Genomic DNA, 17,500 nt, shown 5'->3' with positions numbered 1-17,500 from the left:
CTTAAGTGGGCCGACCAGGTGGTGATAAACAAACTACCTTGGCCATTACGGGAACTTCAGAACACGGGGGAAGCTCGGGCCGGGACTCGAACCGTGGTACACCGTGTTCATCCTCGACCATTAAAACCGATGAGCCAGACACGAAACGGAGACTTGTAATTATGAAGTCAGCGCTGTAATGCTCATTAGTGAAGGCTGGTACACACACACACACACACACACACACACACACACACACACACACACACACACACACACAGAGTAGAGGGGAAAAATGAATGTATAAAAAAAACAGACACATGTACACAGTAGTTCCTGAATTTCGGTGTGTGTGTGTGTGTGTGTGTGTGTGTGTGTGTGTGTGTGTGTGTGTGTGTGTGCCCTTCATCGAGCTCGCTGAGGGGAAAAAATGAATTGGGGAGGGAAACTAGAAGGGAAGTGAGGGAAAGGGAAGGAAAAAGGGAGGGGAGGGGAGGGAGATTGAAGGGAGAGGGTAAGGGAGGGAGAGGGAGGTAGATGGAAGGGGGGGAAAAGGAAGAAGGAAAAGTGCTTCGGAGGGAACAGGAGGAAGAGGAACGTAGATGGAAGGGAGAGAGGAAGAAAGGGGAGAAGGTAAGGGGAGGGAAGGGGAAGAGGGGGAGATGGAAATTGAAAGAAGGAAATATGGAACAGAGGGGAAGGGGAAGGAAAGGAACGGGAAGGGAGAGGCAGAGAAAGGGAAGATAAGGGGAAGAAAAGGAATGAATGGAAGGAAAGAGAAGGGAGAAAACAGAAAGGATGGGAAGAGAGGGGAAGGAGATAAAATGGAAGGGAGGGGGAAGGAAAAAAAGATGTAGAAAAGAGGAGTTATGGAGGAGAGAGAAAAAAAGGGAAGTAGAAAGAAAGGGAAGGGGATGATAGAATAGATAGAAAGAAGGAAAGAAGGAAGAGATGGGATGGAGGGGAGAGGGAAGGGAGAGGATGGAGAGGAAGGGGGAATGAAGGGGATACAGAGGAAGGGGAAGAGGGGATTGAAAAGGGGAAGGGGGATTACTCGAACCGAATCTCCAACCGGATGATCCACAGAACTGACGAACGAACACACACACACACACACACACACACACACACACACACACACACACACACACACACACACGAGCTTGTCAATACATTCACAACTTTACTATTTTGAGTGACTTTTATATGTGTGTGTGTGTGTGTGTGTGTGTGTGTGTGTGTGTGTGTGTGTGTGTGTGTGTGTTTAATATCGATATATCTATTATTTTCCTTTTATCTAGTGTTTGCGTGTTAGAGAGAGAGAGAGAGAGAGAGAGAGAGAGAGAGAGAGAGAGAGAGAGAGTATCAAAGAAAACCGAACCTTCTTATTATTCTTTTGTTTTTCATTTTATCACACCACCACCACCACCACCAACAACAACAACAACAACAACAATTAAGCTATTCTCTCTCCTTACACTTCCTCTTATTTTCTTCTTTTCCATTTTCTTAAACACGTGACTTCCTTTGTTTACTTTCTTTCTTCCTCCTCCTCCTCCTCCGCCTCCTTCGTTTCTTCAGTCCGTCCACTTTCGTCCTCCTCTTCCTCCTCCACGTTTGTCTCCTCTTCCTCTTCCTCAAAAAAACTGTGCTTCATATTTCCTTTCCTTCGCATATTCTTTCCTTTTCCTTTTTTATTTTATTCCTCTACTTCCTTTTGCTCTCTTCCTTCATTTCCTTTACCTTGCTTTCTTTTATCTTGCCTTTCCTTTTCTTTGTTTTCCTCCTTTTATTTTGTTTTTTGTTTTCATTATTTTCTATTTTATCTTTTCTTTTTTGTTATTACACTTCTCATAACTTTTTTTATATTCTATTTCGTTGTCTATCATCATTCTAAATCTCTCTCCTCCCCTCTCCCTCTTTTTTTCCCTTCCCTCCCTTTTTCTTTCTTCCGTTTTATCTCCTCTTCCCTTCCACACCTTTCTCAACCACTCCTCTCCCTCTTCCATCTTTCTTCTCTCCTCTCTTCCATTCCCTTTCCTTCCATACTCCTTTGAAATCTCTCTCTCTCTCTCTCTCTCTCTCTCTCTCTCTCTCTCTCTCTCTCTCTCTCTCTCTCTCTCTCTCTCTCTCTCTCTCTCTCTCTCTCTCTCTCTCTCTCTCTCTCTCTCTCTCTCTCTCTCTCTCTCTCTCTCTCTCTCTCTCTCTCTCTCCTCTCTCTCTCCTCTCTCTCTCTCTCCTCTCTCCTCCTCCTCCTCCTCCTCCTCCCATTCCTCTTCCTCTTCCTCTCTTCTCCTTTCCTCCATTTCCTTCCTCCTCCTCCTCTCCTCCTGTGTGTGTGTGTGTGTGTGTGTGTGTGTGTGTGTGTGTGTGTGTGTGTGTGTTTCTCCTCCTCAGAAATTCAATGCAAACAAATTACAGACGTGTCTAATTAATTACCATGTTTCTCTTCCTCCCTCCTCCCTTTCTCTTCCTCCCTCCTCCCTTTCTCTTCCTTCCCTCCTCCCTTTCTCTCCCCCTCCTCCCTCTCCCTCCTTCCCTTTCTCTGCCCTCCCATCTCCTTTCTTCCGTCTACCTTCCCTTCCCTCTCCCTTCTTTCCTTCCTCTCTCTCCCTTGCTTCACCTCACTCTTCCTTCCCTCCCTCTCCCTCTCCCCTTTCCTCCCTCTCTCTTCCTTCCCCCATCCCCTTCCTTCCCTCTACCTCCCCTTCCCTCTTCCTTCCTCTCCCTTCCTCTCTCTCCCATGCTTCCTCTCCCTCTTCCTCTCCCTCCCTCTTTCTTCCTCTATCTTCCCCTCTCTCCCTTTCTTTTCCCTCCTTCTCCCTCCCTCTTTCCTCCTCTCCCTCCCACTTTCTTTATCTCCTCTCCCATCCAACTCCTAATTCCCTCTCTCTCTCTCTCCCTCTCTCCTCTCCCTCCCTCTATCTTCCCCTCCACTACCTTCCTTCTCCCTCCCTCCCTCCCTTTCCCTCCCTCCCTTTCTCTCCCTTCCTCAGTAGATGCTATTGTTTGCCTTCTTAGCTTTTGTTAGCGGGACACTCTGCCTTAAACACTTATATTGTGAGTCTAGATTTATGAAGGCACTTACCTCCCCCTTCTCTCCCTCCCTCCTTCTCTCCCTCTCGCCCCCTCTCCCTCCCCTCCTCCCTTTTATCCCTCTGCTCTCTTTCTGCTTCTTCCCTAATTGTCATTTCTCTTACTTGTCTTTCTCTTTTGTTTCGCTTTTTCTTCTGGTTCCTCTTTTATCTTCTCTGTCTGTACACTATCTTTCTCTTTTATTTATTTCCTCTCCTTCTTTTTCATCCCTAATCCTTCTATTTATCTTGCTTTCCTTTCTTTTCTGCTTCATTTTTTACTGTTTCCTCTCACCTTCTTTCCCTTCCATTTCCTTTTTATTTCACTTCTTCCTTCCATTCCTTTCCCCTTCCTCTCTTCCCCTTACTCCTTCCTCCTCCTCCCTCTCCTCTTTCTTTTCTTCCTTCCTCTTTCCTCCTGTCGTTCCTCTCCTTCCTGGTACTTTCCTCTTGCTCCTCTTCCTCCTCCTGCGTGCAATCTCCCCTCCTTCCTCCTCTTCCTTCTCCTACTTCCGACATCTCCTCCTCCTCCTCCTCCTCCTCCTCCTCCTCCTCCTCTCTGGCTTTTGTTTGGAGATGACTTAGTGGCTTCGCTTGAGGCTTGGAGGGAAGAGATGGAGGGAAGGAGGAAGGAGGGAGAGGAGGGGAGTAGAGAATGGAAAGGGAGAAAGGAGTGAGGGGAGTAAAGAGGGGAAGTGAGAGAGATGTGATTGTTTTGTTTTGTTTTTTCTTTTTCTGTTTTATTTCTTTGATTGTTTTTTTTGTCTGTCTTTCTTTTATTTTCTCTTATCTTTATTCGTTACGTTTTCTTTTTATGTCTTTTGAGTCTTTATCATCTTCTTCGTCTTGATCTTCTTCCTCCTCCTCCTCCTCCTCCTCCTCCTCCTCTTATTCTTCTTTGTTCTCTTTCTGATGCTATTCCTACTACTGCCCTTCCGTTTGTTCCTCCTCCTCCTCCTCCTCCTCTTCCTCTTCTTCCTCCTCCTCTTCCTCTCTTTACTCCTCTCTTTCACTGATTCTTCGTTTTCCATTTAGCCGGAAAAAAAATTGGGAAGAAAAAATGAAAGCCCCAAAAAATTTATTCACGTGTATTTTTTCCAAGTTCTTATTTCTCAGCTTTTATTTTTTCCTCGACCTTTCTTTCTGTGTTGCGGAAAACAATTGTGTTGCGCCGCCGGAGGTGAAAAAGAGAAGAAAACCGTAAATTAATAAAAATGGGAGTTTGGTTTCAGTGTTGTTCGTGGTGGAGGTGGTGGTGGTGGTGGTTGGGTGTTGTTGTTGTCGTTGGTGGTGGTAGTGGGAATGGTGTTGAAATGAATGATGATGCTGACTGAGGTGCTTAGGAAATGACAGTGGTGGTGATGGTGGTGGTGATGGTCAGAGTGGTGATGATACAGATATAGTGGAGTGCATTGGAGAGTTATAGGTGATGACGGAAATAGAAGTGGTGATTCTTTTTTATTTTACAACAGAGACAGCTCGAGGGCACAAAAAAAGGAAACAATAATATAAAAAAAAGCCCGATGATAGATGGTGGTGGTGGTGATCTAGAAAGTGGAGTTGATAATGGTGTTGTGACTAATGTTAGAAGAGTTTATTATGGTGGTGATGGTGATTATAATGAAAATGATGGTGATGACATAGGCAGAGGAGTGGATAGTAATGTTTTGGATACTATCAGACGTGTTGGTAAGGGATAGGTGATGAAATTAGTGGTGGTGATGGTGTCGAGGTTAGTAGTGGTGATGATAATGATGATGAAATTCGTGGTGGTGGTGATGAAATTATTTGTGGTGATGGTGTCGAGGTTAGTAGTGGTGATGATGGTGATGAAATTAGTGGTGATAGTGATGATGATGACGAAACTCGTGGTGGTGGTGATGAAATTAGTTGAGGTGATGGTGATGAGCTTAGTGGTGGTGGTAGTGAAATTAGTGGTGATGGTGATGACATTAGTGGTGGTAGTGATGATGATGAAACTCGTGGTGGTGGTGTTGATAGATAAGAAAAAATAAAGAAAATACTCACCTACTTTTGCTTATTACATTCACTTTTAAACCCAAATACTTATCACCTAAAATGAATGGCGTACTCGGGCAAAAGTTCCAAAAATTCAAACCAGGTGGCGCTGCTAGAAAAGAAAGAAAAACAAGATAGTCTGCACCCTGGGACTTGGCACCTGCACAGAGCTCACCTTTAATTAAGTCGCCAGCACCTGTGTATGGGTCACCTGTCTGGCACTCACACCTGTACTGACACACCTTTCACACCTGTATACGTGAAACTCCTCATTACTGTTTACGTTCACTTTTTAGAATTTTGGAACGTAAGAAAAAAACAAGTCTGCAACAAGCTATTACGGAACCTATGTTAAGTCTTCCACACCTGTAATGACACACCTTTCACACCTGTATACCTGAAACTTATTATTATTGTTTACTTTCACTTTTTAGAATTTTAGAACATAACAAAAGAAGTCTGTAAGAAGCTATTACGGAACATTTGTAAAGGCTTCCACACCTGTAATGACACACCTTTCACACCTGTATTCCTAAAAGTTCTCATTATCATTTAAAAGTTCTCATTGGTATCTTCGTTCACTTTTTAGAATTTTGAAACGTAGGAAAATTATAAGTCTGCGAAAGTCTATTAAGAAACCTTTGTTAAATCCTTTCACACCTATTTACGTGACACTTATTATTTTCGCTCACTTTTTAGAACTTTAAAACATAAGAAAAAGTCGCAAGCTATTACGAAACCTTTGATAAGTCTTTCACACCTGTTTACGTGAATCTTATTATGACTACCGTGGTTCACCTTTCAGAAACTTAAATTGTAAGAACAAAAAAAGTCGATCACATAATCTATTATATATTACAGAACCATTTTTAACCTTTTAATACACGTATATAACTCTTTTAAGAACTTTAAAATCAGTACTTAAGTGTCTTGATTCTGATAAGTCACGCATTACCTGTACTGAATCTGCACTGAGCACTTCAGCACTTTGGCTCTCAACACACAATGCTCATTCCCTTCAACGTCTTTCTAAAATTTCTGCATGCATAAAATCGCACCTCTTAGTCAGTAGCACCTGTATAAAATCTGGAATCAGCACTCATATAGTACTCATCACTCAACAGTACCCAACAACAACATTAAAACTTCTTTGTAGATCTTCAGCACCTCATGAGAGCTCACCTTTCAGCAAGTAGCACCAATAAAAAATCTGAGATCAGCACCCAGACTCAGCACTCAAACTCAGCACTCCTTCCCTTCAGCATCTTTCTAAAACCTCAGCATCTTTTTAAGCTTGCCTTTAAACTATTAGTACCTGTATAAAGTCTAAAATCAGCACTTAGACTCAGCACTCATAGTTTTGTGTCTCTAAACCCTCAGCACCTTTAGAGACCTCACCTTTCAATTAGTAGCACCTCCATAACTCTGAAATCAGGTCTCAGCCTCAGCACCCTCTCTCAGCACTCAGCACTCGTCAGGCTCGGCGCTGCTCGGCTTCCTCCTCGGCTGCAAATGGTGCTGGAGATTTTCAGAGCAACAAAAGCTTTTAATGGCAGAGGAACGGCAGTGAGGCGCGGAATGTTAGTGAAGTTGTGTGTGTGTGTGTGTGTGTGTGTGTGTGTGTGTGCGCGCGCGATGGGACTTAGCGTTTCTCTTTGTTAACTTCTTTAGACTCTTAGGAAGGAAAGGAAATATCAAACTTGCTTTTCTACTTCTTTTTTTTTTCTCATCCTTCCATCCATTCCCTTTCATCCACTCACTCTCAGCCTCTTACTCCACCTTCCTGAAAGAGAGAAAAAAGAATACAAAGAGAGAGGAAACGAGACGGATGAGAGGAGAGAGTTGGATAGGAGGGGGATGGAAGTGGAGGGAAGGTGGAAGCTTAGGTAAAAAAAAAAAGAGGAGTTTGGATGGCCAGACAGGTGGAGGCATGGACAGGTAAAAATGTGTGTCTAGGCAAGAGAAACAAGTAAGAGGAAGATGAAAGAGAGGAAATTAAAAAGAAAAGAAGAAAAAGGGAGCTGGTGGAAATTTAAGCGGTCAATAGGTGAGCACAAGGAGGAAAGTAAGAGGAAAGGAAAAGGAAGAGGAAGAGGAGGAAGAGGATTCAAGAGGGCCATAGGTTTGAAAAGGAAATGAAAAAGAAAGAAAGATAGAAATGAAAACTTAAACATATCAAACGAGAAAAGTCAGGAAGAGGAAAGGAGAAGGAAAAGGAAGAGGAACAGGAAGAAGAGGAGTAAGAGGATCAGATACACAGATGAAAAAGAGGAAACTGAAATAATGGAAGGGAACAGATGGTATGAATTACAAGAGGAAAGGAAAGTAAGAGGAAAGGAGAAGGAAGAGGAACAGGAAGAAGAGGAGTAAGAGGACCAGAAGGACAGATGAAAAAGAGGAAACTGAAATGAAAGAAGGGAACAGGGAAAGTAAGAGGAAAGGAGAAGGAAGAGGAGCAGGAAGACGAGGATTCAAGAGGGCCAGGTGGACAGGTGTGTGTGGGGGGAAGGGGTTTTGGACAGGTCATAGGTGTGAGAGTTCGAAGGTCGGCCAGCTCGCCTGTATATTTGATGGGGTCCTCTGATGTTCCTCCTCCGCGCTGTGAATTGTGCATTGCGGCGCCGCGCTGCACAAGTGGCCTCAAAAAATGGTGCAGTGCGAGTCCTAGGCCCAGAGTTTTGGACACTTATTCTTTTTCACCTGGGTGGGGTTGGAAAGGTAAGGGGTTGGGAAGGTAAAAGTGATGGGAGGATGAGAGATGGGATGAGGAAGAGGGATAGGACGCGGAAAAGGGATGGGGTGGGTAAGGAAGTTGGAAGGAGAAAGGTGATTGGAAGGGAAGGGTGCCAGAATAGGAAGGGTGGCGGAATGGGATGGGAACGTTGTTGGGATAGGAAAACTGGCTTGAATGGGGATGGGATGGGAAAGGAAGATGGAAGGAGAAAGGTGATGGGAAGGGAAGGGGGCCGGTATGGAATGGGGACGCTGTTGGGATGGGAAAACTGGATGGGATGGGAAAGGGGTGAAAAGGGAGGAAACGAAAAGAGACAGGAAAGGGAAGGAGAAACAGGGTAAAGAGAGGGAGAGAGAGGGGAAACTCAAGAGTGTGGAAGAGGTATGAGAGGGGAAAGGGAGAAGAACTGAAGGAGAGAAAAGGGAGATGGAGAGGAAGAGGAAGGTCTTTGAAAGGGAAAGAAAATGAGAGAGAAAGAGTTGGAGGAAAAGGGAGAAGGAAAAGAGAAACGGGAAAGGCGGACGGTGCGGGGTAGAGACTGGGAGAGAAGGAGGAAGAGGAGGAAGGGGAGAATAAAAGATGTATAAGAGAATAAAAAAAATATACATCCAAAGAGAAAAATATTTGTGGTGTTAGAGAAGGAGGAGGAGGAGGAGGCTTGGCATGGTGGATAAATAAATGGAAGGGTTTGGCCAGGTGAAACAGGGGAGCCAGGTGTGTCCCTTCCAGGTGTGTTGGGAAGATACGCTGGAATGTCCCTGCCTCCCTCCCTTCCTTCCCTTCCCTTCTTCTCCTCTCCCATCCTTTAGCCTTCATTCTTTTCCTAACCTTTTTCTTCACATCGCTTCTCGCTTCTTCCCCTCCTATTCCTTCTCTTACTGGTCCATTGCTTTCCTTCTCTTCCCTGTCCCTTTCCTTTCCTTTCCTTCTCTTAACCTTTCCTTTCCTTCGCTTGTCTTTCATCCCCCTTCCTTCTCGTCACTTTCCCTTTCTTATCCTTCCCTTTCTACCCCTTTCCTTTCCCTTTCCTTTCCTTCCTTTTCCAGCCCTTTCCATTCCTTTCCTTCCCTTCCTTTCCCATCCTATTCCTTCCCTTCCCTTCCCTCCCCTTCCCTTTCCCTTCCCTTTCCTTCCCATCCCTTCCCTTCCCTTCCCTTCCCTTCCCTTTCCTTTCCTTCCTTTTCCATCCCTTCCCTTCCCTTCCCTTACCTCTCGTTTTCCTTCCCTTTTCTTTCCTTTCCTTTCATTTCCATCCCTTCCCTTCCCTTACCTTACCTCTCGTTTCCCTTCCCTTCTCTTTCCTTCCCATCCCATTCCTTCCCTTCCCTTCCCATCCCATTACTTCCTTTCCTTCACATCCCTTCCTTTCCCTTCCCATCCATTCCCACCCCTTCGCTTCCCTTCCCGCTCGTTTCCCTTCCCTTCCTTTCCCATCCCATTCCTTCCCTCCCCTTCCCTATCCTATCATTCCCTTCCCTCTCAGCCTGACAGTGAAGGGAGACAGGCCATGCTCTCCCTATGTCTTTCCTCTTTGGCTAATTCACGAGTCTGTAGTGCCTCTGATTTTGCCGGGTTTTTTTCCTTACGTGTAAATGGAAATGGAAATGTAGGTGGACAGGTAGATAGAAAGATAAGTAGATAGACAGATAGATTAGTGGATAGTTTTTTACCTTCTATATCTATTTATCTTCCCTTCCTTTATTCCTTCCTTTCTCTTCCTTCCCTTACTACCCTCTTCTTATCTAAACTCCTTCCTTATCCCTTTCCTCCTTCCTCTCCCTCCCCTCTTTCTCCTCCTCCTCCTCCTCCTCTTCCTCCTCCTCCCCTCGTTGCTGTGGTGATTGAAGGCGAGTTAATCAATTCTCGTTTGTATTTAATTTATGCCAAGCTGTCAAGGAGGAGGAGGAGGAGGAGGAGGAGGAATGTTCTTAGCCCGATTCTGGTAATTCATCTCTCACCTCTCAGTATTCTCCTCTCCTGTCCCTCTTCCTCTTCCTCTTCCACTCCTCCTCCTCTTCCTTTGCGAGAGAGAGAGAGAGAGAGAGAGAGAGAGAGAGAGAGAGAGAGAGAGAGACGAAACAAATACCATATAATGACAAATGGAATACGAGCTTTACCTTATTAATCTTTACTTTTCATCCTATTCCCATTTCATTCTTTAGGCAAATCTTGGGGTAGGTATTATTATTTTTTTTATTTATCCGATTTGCTGAAATAAAAAAAGTGAAATGAAAGCGACAGTCCCGGGCTTTCTTACCTGTTGCTTTTCCGCCCAGGTGTGGCTTGCTCCCCCTCCCCCTCTCCTTCCCCCCCCTCTCCCTTTTCATGGCCAGGTAGAAAGTGTGTTGGAGTGTGTGTTTTGAGGGCGTGCTGAAGGAGTTTTATGTGTGTTTGTTTGTTTATGTTTATTGTTTCCTGTGATGTAGTGATTTTTTTTTGTTTATTTATATTTATTTGTGGTATTTTGGATTTTTATGTGTAGTTTATAGGATTTAAGTCATGTTTGTGTTGTCTTGTTCTTCTCCACTCCTCATTTTTCTTGTTTCCCTTTCTTTCTTTTCTTCTATAATCTCTTTTCTTATTTTGACTTTTTTTCTTCTTCTCTCTGTTATTTTTGTCTCCGTAATCACATTTATCCGATTGCTCTTTAAATAAATAAACTTTTAAATCCTGTTCACTTGCATTATCTTAGGATTCGGACCGTTTATTTTCTCTATAGTTTCGCTAATGGGACGCTTATTTATTTATTTATTTACTTATTTTCTTTCTTACATCTAGGTTTTCTTCAGTTTATTCTTATTTCCTCTTATGCATTCATTTTCATCCTTCATTTATCTCTTCTTATCTTATCTTATGTTATCTCTTTTTGTCTTGTTTTCACGGATATTCTCGATTCAGTTTTCTTTTGTTTTCACCTTTCCTTTCTTCTATATCATTCTCCTATGTTATCTCCTTTTCCTTGCTTTTCTCTCCTCTTATTTTCTCTTCTATGCCGAGTGTTTCCTTTTTCCTATTCCTTTTTTATCATTTTTACATCTAGGCTCCATTAATTTACCGTCATGCTCTCTTACTCTTCCATTTTTCATATAAGTAATCTTCTATGTTAACTTTTTTCCTCTGCCCCTCAGCTCTTTATCATCTGTCCCCCGCTTCCCGTTTTCATTACTTATCACGATTAGTCATTTTAATTCATCCTTTCCATTTCTCCTTTCTTTTGACGACTTCTTATCTTCTCTCTCTCTCTCTCTCTCTCTCTCTCTCTCTCTCTCTCTCTCTCTCTCTTATCTTCTCTTCTTTCTCAGTTCCTAATTTACCATCTTCTCCTTCATCTACATTCAATATCGTCTCCGTCTTATCTTTTTATTTATCCTCCTTACATTCTCCTTATCTCCTCCTCCTCCTCGTCTTCATTCAGCTCTCCTCCTCCTCCTCCTCCTCCTCCGTCCTTCTTTTCTCCTGTTTATCTCCCTTCCTCGCATTTTCTCTCCATCTTTCTTCGCTTCTTATGTTTCTCCTATTCCGTGATTCCCTCTTTCTTTCTTAGTTTTTATCTTTCTTTCTTATTCGTTCGTTCGTCTTCTTCTTCTTCTTCTCTCTCTCTCTCTCTCTCTCTCTCTCTCTCTCTCTCTCTCTCTCTCTCTCTTTTATTTAAACAATAGTGACAAACTGACATTATTCCATATTGTTTTACATGTTTTTCTTTTAATTTTTCGTATTTTGTATTTGTATTGTTGTATGTTTCAACATACGACAATTCAATTTGTCCCATACACAGGCTCTTAAAATGATTATACCTAAAAGTGTAATTTTGAAACAATATGAAATGACAAAAGAGGATGCTATACAGAAAAAAATCTCAAGTGGTTCTGGATACACTACACTCTCTCTCTCTCTCTCTCTCTCTCTACTTGGCTTCGTCTCTTTCTTCTTCTCTTATCTCTTCTTGTTTTGTTTTCACGGATATTCTAGCTCCAGTTTTTTTCTTCTTTCCTCTCTTCTATATTATTCTCCTAATTTATATCCTTTTCTTTGCTTTTCTCTCCTTTTATTTTCTCTTCTAGGATCTCCTCTCTGCTCTCCTCTTCTCTTCTCTTTTCTTCTCTTCTTTTCTTTTCTTTCTTTCTTTTGTCTACCCTTTCATCTTTAACCTGTTTCATCTTCCCCATTTTCATTTTCAAACAATCAACCATCCATTTCTCCCTCTCTCCGTCTCCCCCTCGCCTCCTTTCCCTCTTCCTCCTACCCCCTCCCTCTCTCTCTCCTTCCCTCCCTCCCTCCCAAATTCCAGGAAAATAAAAGGTGTGAATACCATTAAAATCCGAGCCTTAATGAGCAAAGAGGTAGGACAAGATATCACCTGCTTTGTTCTCTCTCTCTCTCTCTCTCTTTCTCTCTCTCTCTCTCTCTCTCTCTCTCTCTCTCTCTCTCTCTCTCTCTCTCTCTCTCTCTCACACACACACACACACACACACACACACACACAATAATTTACCTACAAACGCCTTTCCCTCCATATAAATCATTGAGAAGAGAGGAAGGGAGAGTGTTATTGAAGAGGAGGAGGGAGGGAGGGAGGGAGGGAGGAGAGATGTAATTAGCGGAGAAGGATTCGTTGTAAGCGGGTGTTCGAACTACGAGGTGTGAAAATGACCCTCCTGTTTGATGATATATAGTAGACGAAACAGTGGAAGAGGAGGAGGAGGAGGAGGAGGAGGAGGAGAAGGAGAACAAAGATACATAAGATTATACGTGATGAGTCTGCAAGAGGCCAGTGTTACCTCTCATCTTCTATCCTCTCTATCTATGAATGTATCTAACTATTTAATCTATTCTTGAAGGTATCTATCGTATTGGCACTCACCACATGACTCTCAATCCTGTTCCACTCATCCACCTCTCGTTAGTAAACCAATTCTTGCCTATATCTTCTCTGCATCTGAATTTTTCCAACTTAAACCCATTGCTGCGTGTCCTACTCTCTTCTCTTACTACTAAAACCTTATTAACATGACTCTTAGTAAAGCTCTTCATCCATATATAAACTTCCACTCCCCCGCCCATTGCTTACGCTCCTTGAAATTGAATCTAGTATCCTGTTTGTGAGATTATTGGCGTGAATGCCTTGTGCCCTAGGACGGAGATCAGAGGTTATTAAGACAACTAAATCTCTCTCGGAACTAGAAATGCTTAACCCGGTAGCAGCGGGGATCATGTTTCTTAATGGTCCCTCCAAGCGAGAAAAATGAGAGAAAATCACCCCTCACACAAACCATTTCATAATATATATCAAAGCATTTGTGATCAGATTATGTATCATCTATTTTGGGGGGTTTATATCATGGCACAAATTTGGCCCGTCGCTGCTGCACGGTAAAGCCACAAATTTGGCCTATCGCTGCACGATATTACACTTAAAATGACACTCCCTAAGCAGTGTCAATTTAAGTGTAACATCGTGAAGGGTTATTTCTTCCTAAACTCAGAAAGCTACACTTCCCGACATTGAACTCCATCCGCCACTCCCCCGCCCAGTCATCCTATCTGTCAAGTTTACCGTTCAATACACCAACGTCTTGATCTGTTCTAATTAGTTATCCACCTTTAGATCACCCGTAATTTTAAGTAAACGAATAAGAGGAAGAGGAGAAGGAGAATGAATGAGGGAAGCAACTCCATCCTCCTTCGGGACTAAATTGGTTGACTGTGTGCGTGTGTGTGGGTGTGGGTGTGTGCGTCAATGCGTGTGTATGAGGGGGGGGAGGGCGTGTGCGTGTGCGTGTTTACATAGGCAGCATCGTTCGGGCGGGGACAATCTCGGTTCGTGGAAAGAAAGTGTTGAAAGAAAACCACACACAAAAAAAAGAGAGAGGAAAAAAAAAACACCAAAGAAGACGCGGCGAATCTCCCGCTAAAAGTCGCCTTGAATCACTCCACTTTTGTTGCTGCGAGGGGAAAGATACGCCTCGAGGCCCTCTGGCGGCCGTCCCAGCGAGACCACTTAGCGAGGGAGGGGCGGCGGCGAGGAAGGGAGGCAGAAAGAGAGACGGCGGGAGCAGAAAGAGTGGAGGACGGGATACACGAAGGGAGAGAAGTAGAGAGAGAAGAGCGAGGAACAGAAATAGGAGAGAGAATGCAGGAAGAGAAGCGACGGGAGCAGAAAGAGTAGAGGACGGGATACACGAAGGGAGAGGAGAGAAGTAGGAGGAGGAGAAGAACGAGGAGCAGAAATAGGAGAGAAGATGCAAGGAGAGAGACACGAAGAGAGGGATGAAGATAAAACGAAAAAAATGGAAGAAAGGAGGAAGCAACAGCAGGATGAAAAGCATGAATAGTAAGAGAAAGGAATCAAGGAAATAGGAAAATAAATGTGAAATAAAGAAAGTAAGATGGAGAGAAAGGAAGGAGAGCAGGGAGGAAGGGGAAGGAAGAAAGAGAAAAGAAAAGGTAGAGGAAGGAAGGGAGATAACAGAAGAAACACAAGGATGAGAAAGAGATGGAGAATTGATGCAGAGAGAGAGAGAGAGAGAGAGAGAGAGAGAGAGAGAGAGAGAGAGAGAGAGAGAGAGAGAGAGAGAGAGAGAGAGAGAGAGAGAGAGAGAGAGAGAGAGAGAGAGAGAGAGAGAGAGAGGACCACAAAACTCCCAAGCTGAAGTTATTCGAAGTTTTACCGTCTGAAAAATTTAACACACACGTTTTCTCTCTCGACTCTGTTCTTGTCCACTGCCCGGAGGAGGAGGAAGAAGAAGAAGAAGAAGAAGAAGAAGAAGAAGAAGAAGAAGAAGATGAAGAAGAAGATAAAGAAAGGTATACAGCGTCCTCCTCAAAATTTACTTACCTGTACAAATCTCTTGCCTGTGTCTCGTTCTTACCTGGGCCACGAAAATCAGCAGGTGAGTGATGTGGTTATGAGGTGGAGGGAGAGGTAAGGAGGAAGGAGGGTGCTGAGAAGGGGAGGTAATGGAGGAAATGGGAAGGAAAATTGGTGGGGGGAGAACGAGGAGGAGGAAAAGACGAAAGGAAAAAAGGAAGACTGTTAAAAAAGAATAAAGAAAATGAGAAAAAAAAAGAGATAAAAAAGACGAAAAAAGAGAAAATGGGAAGTGGAAGAAGAGGGATTTTCACAACAAACATCTTCGAATTCAAGAGGAAAAGAAGAAAATAAAGAAAAAAGAAAATGTAATGAGAAGTCGCAATAAAGAAAGAAACAGAAAAATAAGGAAAAGAGGAATATTGCGAAAAAAAAGGATTGGAAATAGAAAAGGAACAAAAAAGTAGAAGGAGTAGAAGCAGTAGCAGAAGGAGGAGGAGGAGGAGGAGGAGGAGGAGGAGGAGAGGACTCACATAACGAAGACTCAGAATTTTGTCCGTCAGGGGAAAAGCGATAGGAAGGAGGAGGAGGAGGAGGAGGAAGAAGAAGAAAAAGAAGACACAAACAAACAGAAGCAAAAGGAGGACAATGACTATACAGTAACCACCACCACCACCACCACCACCATCACCACCACCATCACCACCACCACCACCACCACCACGACCCTCCTCCAGGTGGTAATAAGGAGACTAATCAACAGATAATTCATGGAGAACTTTCATCCCAGGAGCCGGAGACACCTTTAGACCTCCCCTTCAGTTCCCTCTACCTTCATTCCCTTCCTCTTCATAACCCCTTTCCCTTCATTCCCTTTCCTCTTCAGTGCCTTTTCTTTTCATTCTTTCTCCTCTACTTTTTTTCCTTTCTTTTTATCCCCTTATTCCATATTCCTTTCCCCTCCATTCCCTTTCTCTTCCTTGCGTCTTATTTCCTTCCATTTCCTTCCTTTTATCCATCATCCTTTCCCTCCTCATTCCCTTTCTCTTTCTTAGCTCCCTTTTCTTTTCAGCCTCTTCCCTTTCATATCTCTTTCCCGGTCATTCCCGATTCATTTCCCTTCTATTGTCCTTTTTCCCTTCCGCTCCTTCTCCTTCCTTCTGTCCCTTCCCCTTCCCTTTCTCATGTCCCCTATCCCCTTCATTCCCTTCCCTTTTTATTCCTTTCCTTATCCTCATGTCTCTCTACCATTCCATCTCTTTCTCGTCCTCATGTCTCAGTTTCCTTCATTTCCCTTCCCCCTTCATTTCCCTTCCCACTTCATTTCCCTTCCCTCTTCATTTCCCTTCCCCCTTCATTTCCCTTTCCCCTTCATTTCCCTCTCCTTCCCTTCCCTTTCCTAATATCCATGAGAAATACGGACAAACATTATATGAAGGGACTTAAGGGAAGGGCTAAAAGGCCTACTGAAAGGAAGGAAGGAAGAAGGGGAGAGAAGGGAACCGTAAAAGAGAGAATAAGACTGAGCGATGGAGGGAACGAATGAGAACGGAAGGAAGGAAGGGAGAGAGGAAGGAAGGAAGGAAGGAAACAGCACAGCATAGGATAAAAGACGAGAACACGGACCAGAGGAAAGAGGACGGAAGGGGAGAGGAAAGAGACGGACGTAGGAGGAAGAAGGGAAGAGAAGAGAGGAAGAAACGAGTGGAAAAATACAGATGAGGGTTGAAAGTGGATGTGAATGGAGGAAAGGAGGTGGAAGGAAAGGACAAGGGAGAGGAAATATGGCCCGTAAGCAGATTTTTGAACGGAGCTTTATAATCCTTTGTGGGCCCAGGAACGAACGAACACGGCCGATGCATTATGAACGGGACTACTAAATCACGGACCGACGAAAATAGACGTAATAAAACAGAGAAGAAAGAAGAAAGAGAAGGGAGAACAAGGAGATAGAGATGAAAAAACGAGACAAGGAGATAGAGAGAGAGAGAGAGAGAGAGAGAGGAGAGATAGAGAGAGAGAGAGAGAGAGAGAGAGAGAGAGAGAGAGAGAGAGAGAGAGAGAGAGAGAGAGAGAGAGAGAGAGAGAGAGAGAGAGAGAGAGAGAGAGAGAGAGAAAAGAAAACACGATTAAATATTTGTCAGCCAGACTAGCACATTTTTATGCACGAAAATGCTATTGTTTGTCTGTTTATTTGTTTGCTTGTGTGCGCGGCTCTCCGTGCACACATGTAAGTCGACGCGGTGGCCTTTGTTTGTGCACGCGGCTAAGTATGTGTTAAATGCGTTAATAGAGAGGGCAAACAGGCGTCTCGTGAGCTGCCTTTGTTGTGTTGGGCCTGGGCAGAAGAGCAGCGGATGTGTGTGGGACCGGGCTGGAAGGAGTAGAAGGGAGGGGAGTTGGAGGAGTGAGAAAGGAATAGAGTTGAAGGGAGTGACAAGGGAATAGAGTTGAAAGGGAGTGACAAGGGAATAGAGTTGAAAGGGAGTGACAAGGGAATAGAGTTGAAGGGAGTGACAAGGGAATAGAGTTGAAGGGAGTGACAAGGGAATAGAGTTGAAGGGAGTGACAAGGGAATAGAGTTGAAGGGAGTGACAAGGGAATAGATTTATCCTAGTCCTTACGTTCTTCTTTTTTGTGCAACTTTTCTTCTCTTTTGTATATCCGTCTCGCATTTTTTGTACACCTGATTTCGTACACCTGCATATTTGTTTGGGTTAATCTGTCAGTCTTCATCGTATACCTGTCATGTTTTTGTCCACTTGTCCTGCTAATCAATACCAGCTCAGCGGGTGCATTTCTCTCTTTTTATTGCTATTGTCCACCCGTCAAGGAAGAATTGGGAGGCGGAGGCAATGTTACCTTTCCGTGACAGTATCTTGAAGG

The sequence above is a fragment of the Eriocheir sinensis genome, chromosome 44 (genome assembly GCF_024679095.1).
Source record: "Eriocheir sinensis breed Jianghai 21 chromosome 44, ASM2467909v1, whole genome shotgun sequence".
NCBI lineage: Eukaryota > Metazoa > Arthropoda > Malacostraca > Decapoda > Varunidae > Eriocheir > Eriocheir sinensis.
Note: the sequence above shows the minus strand (reverse complement) of the source record.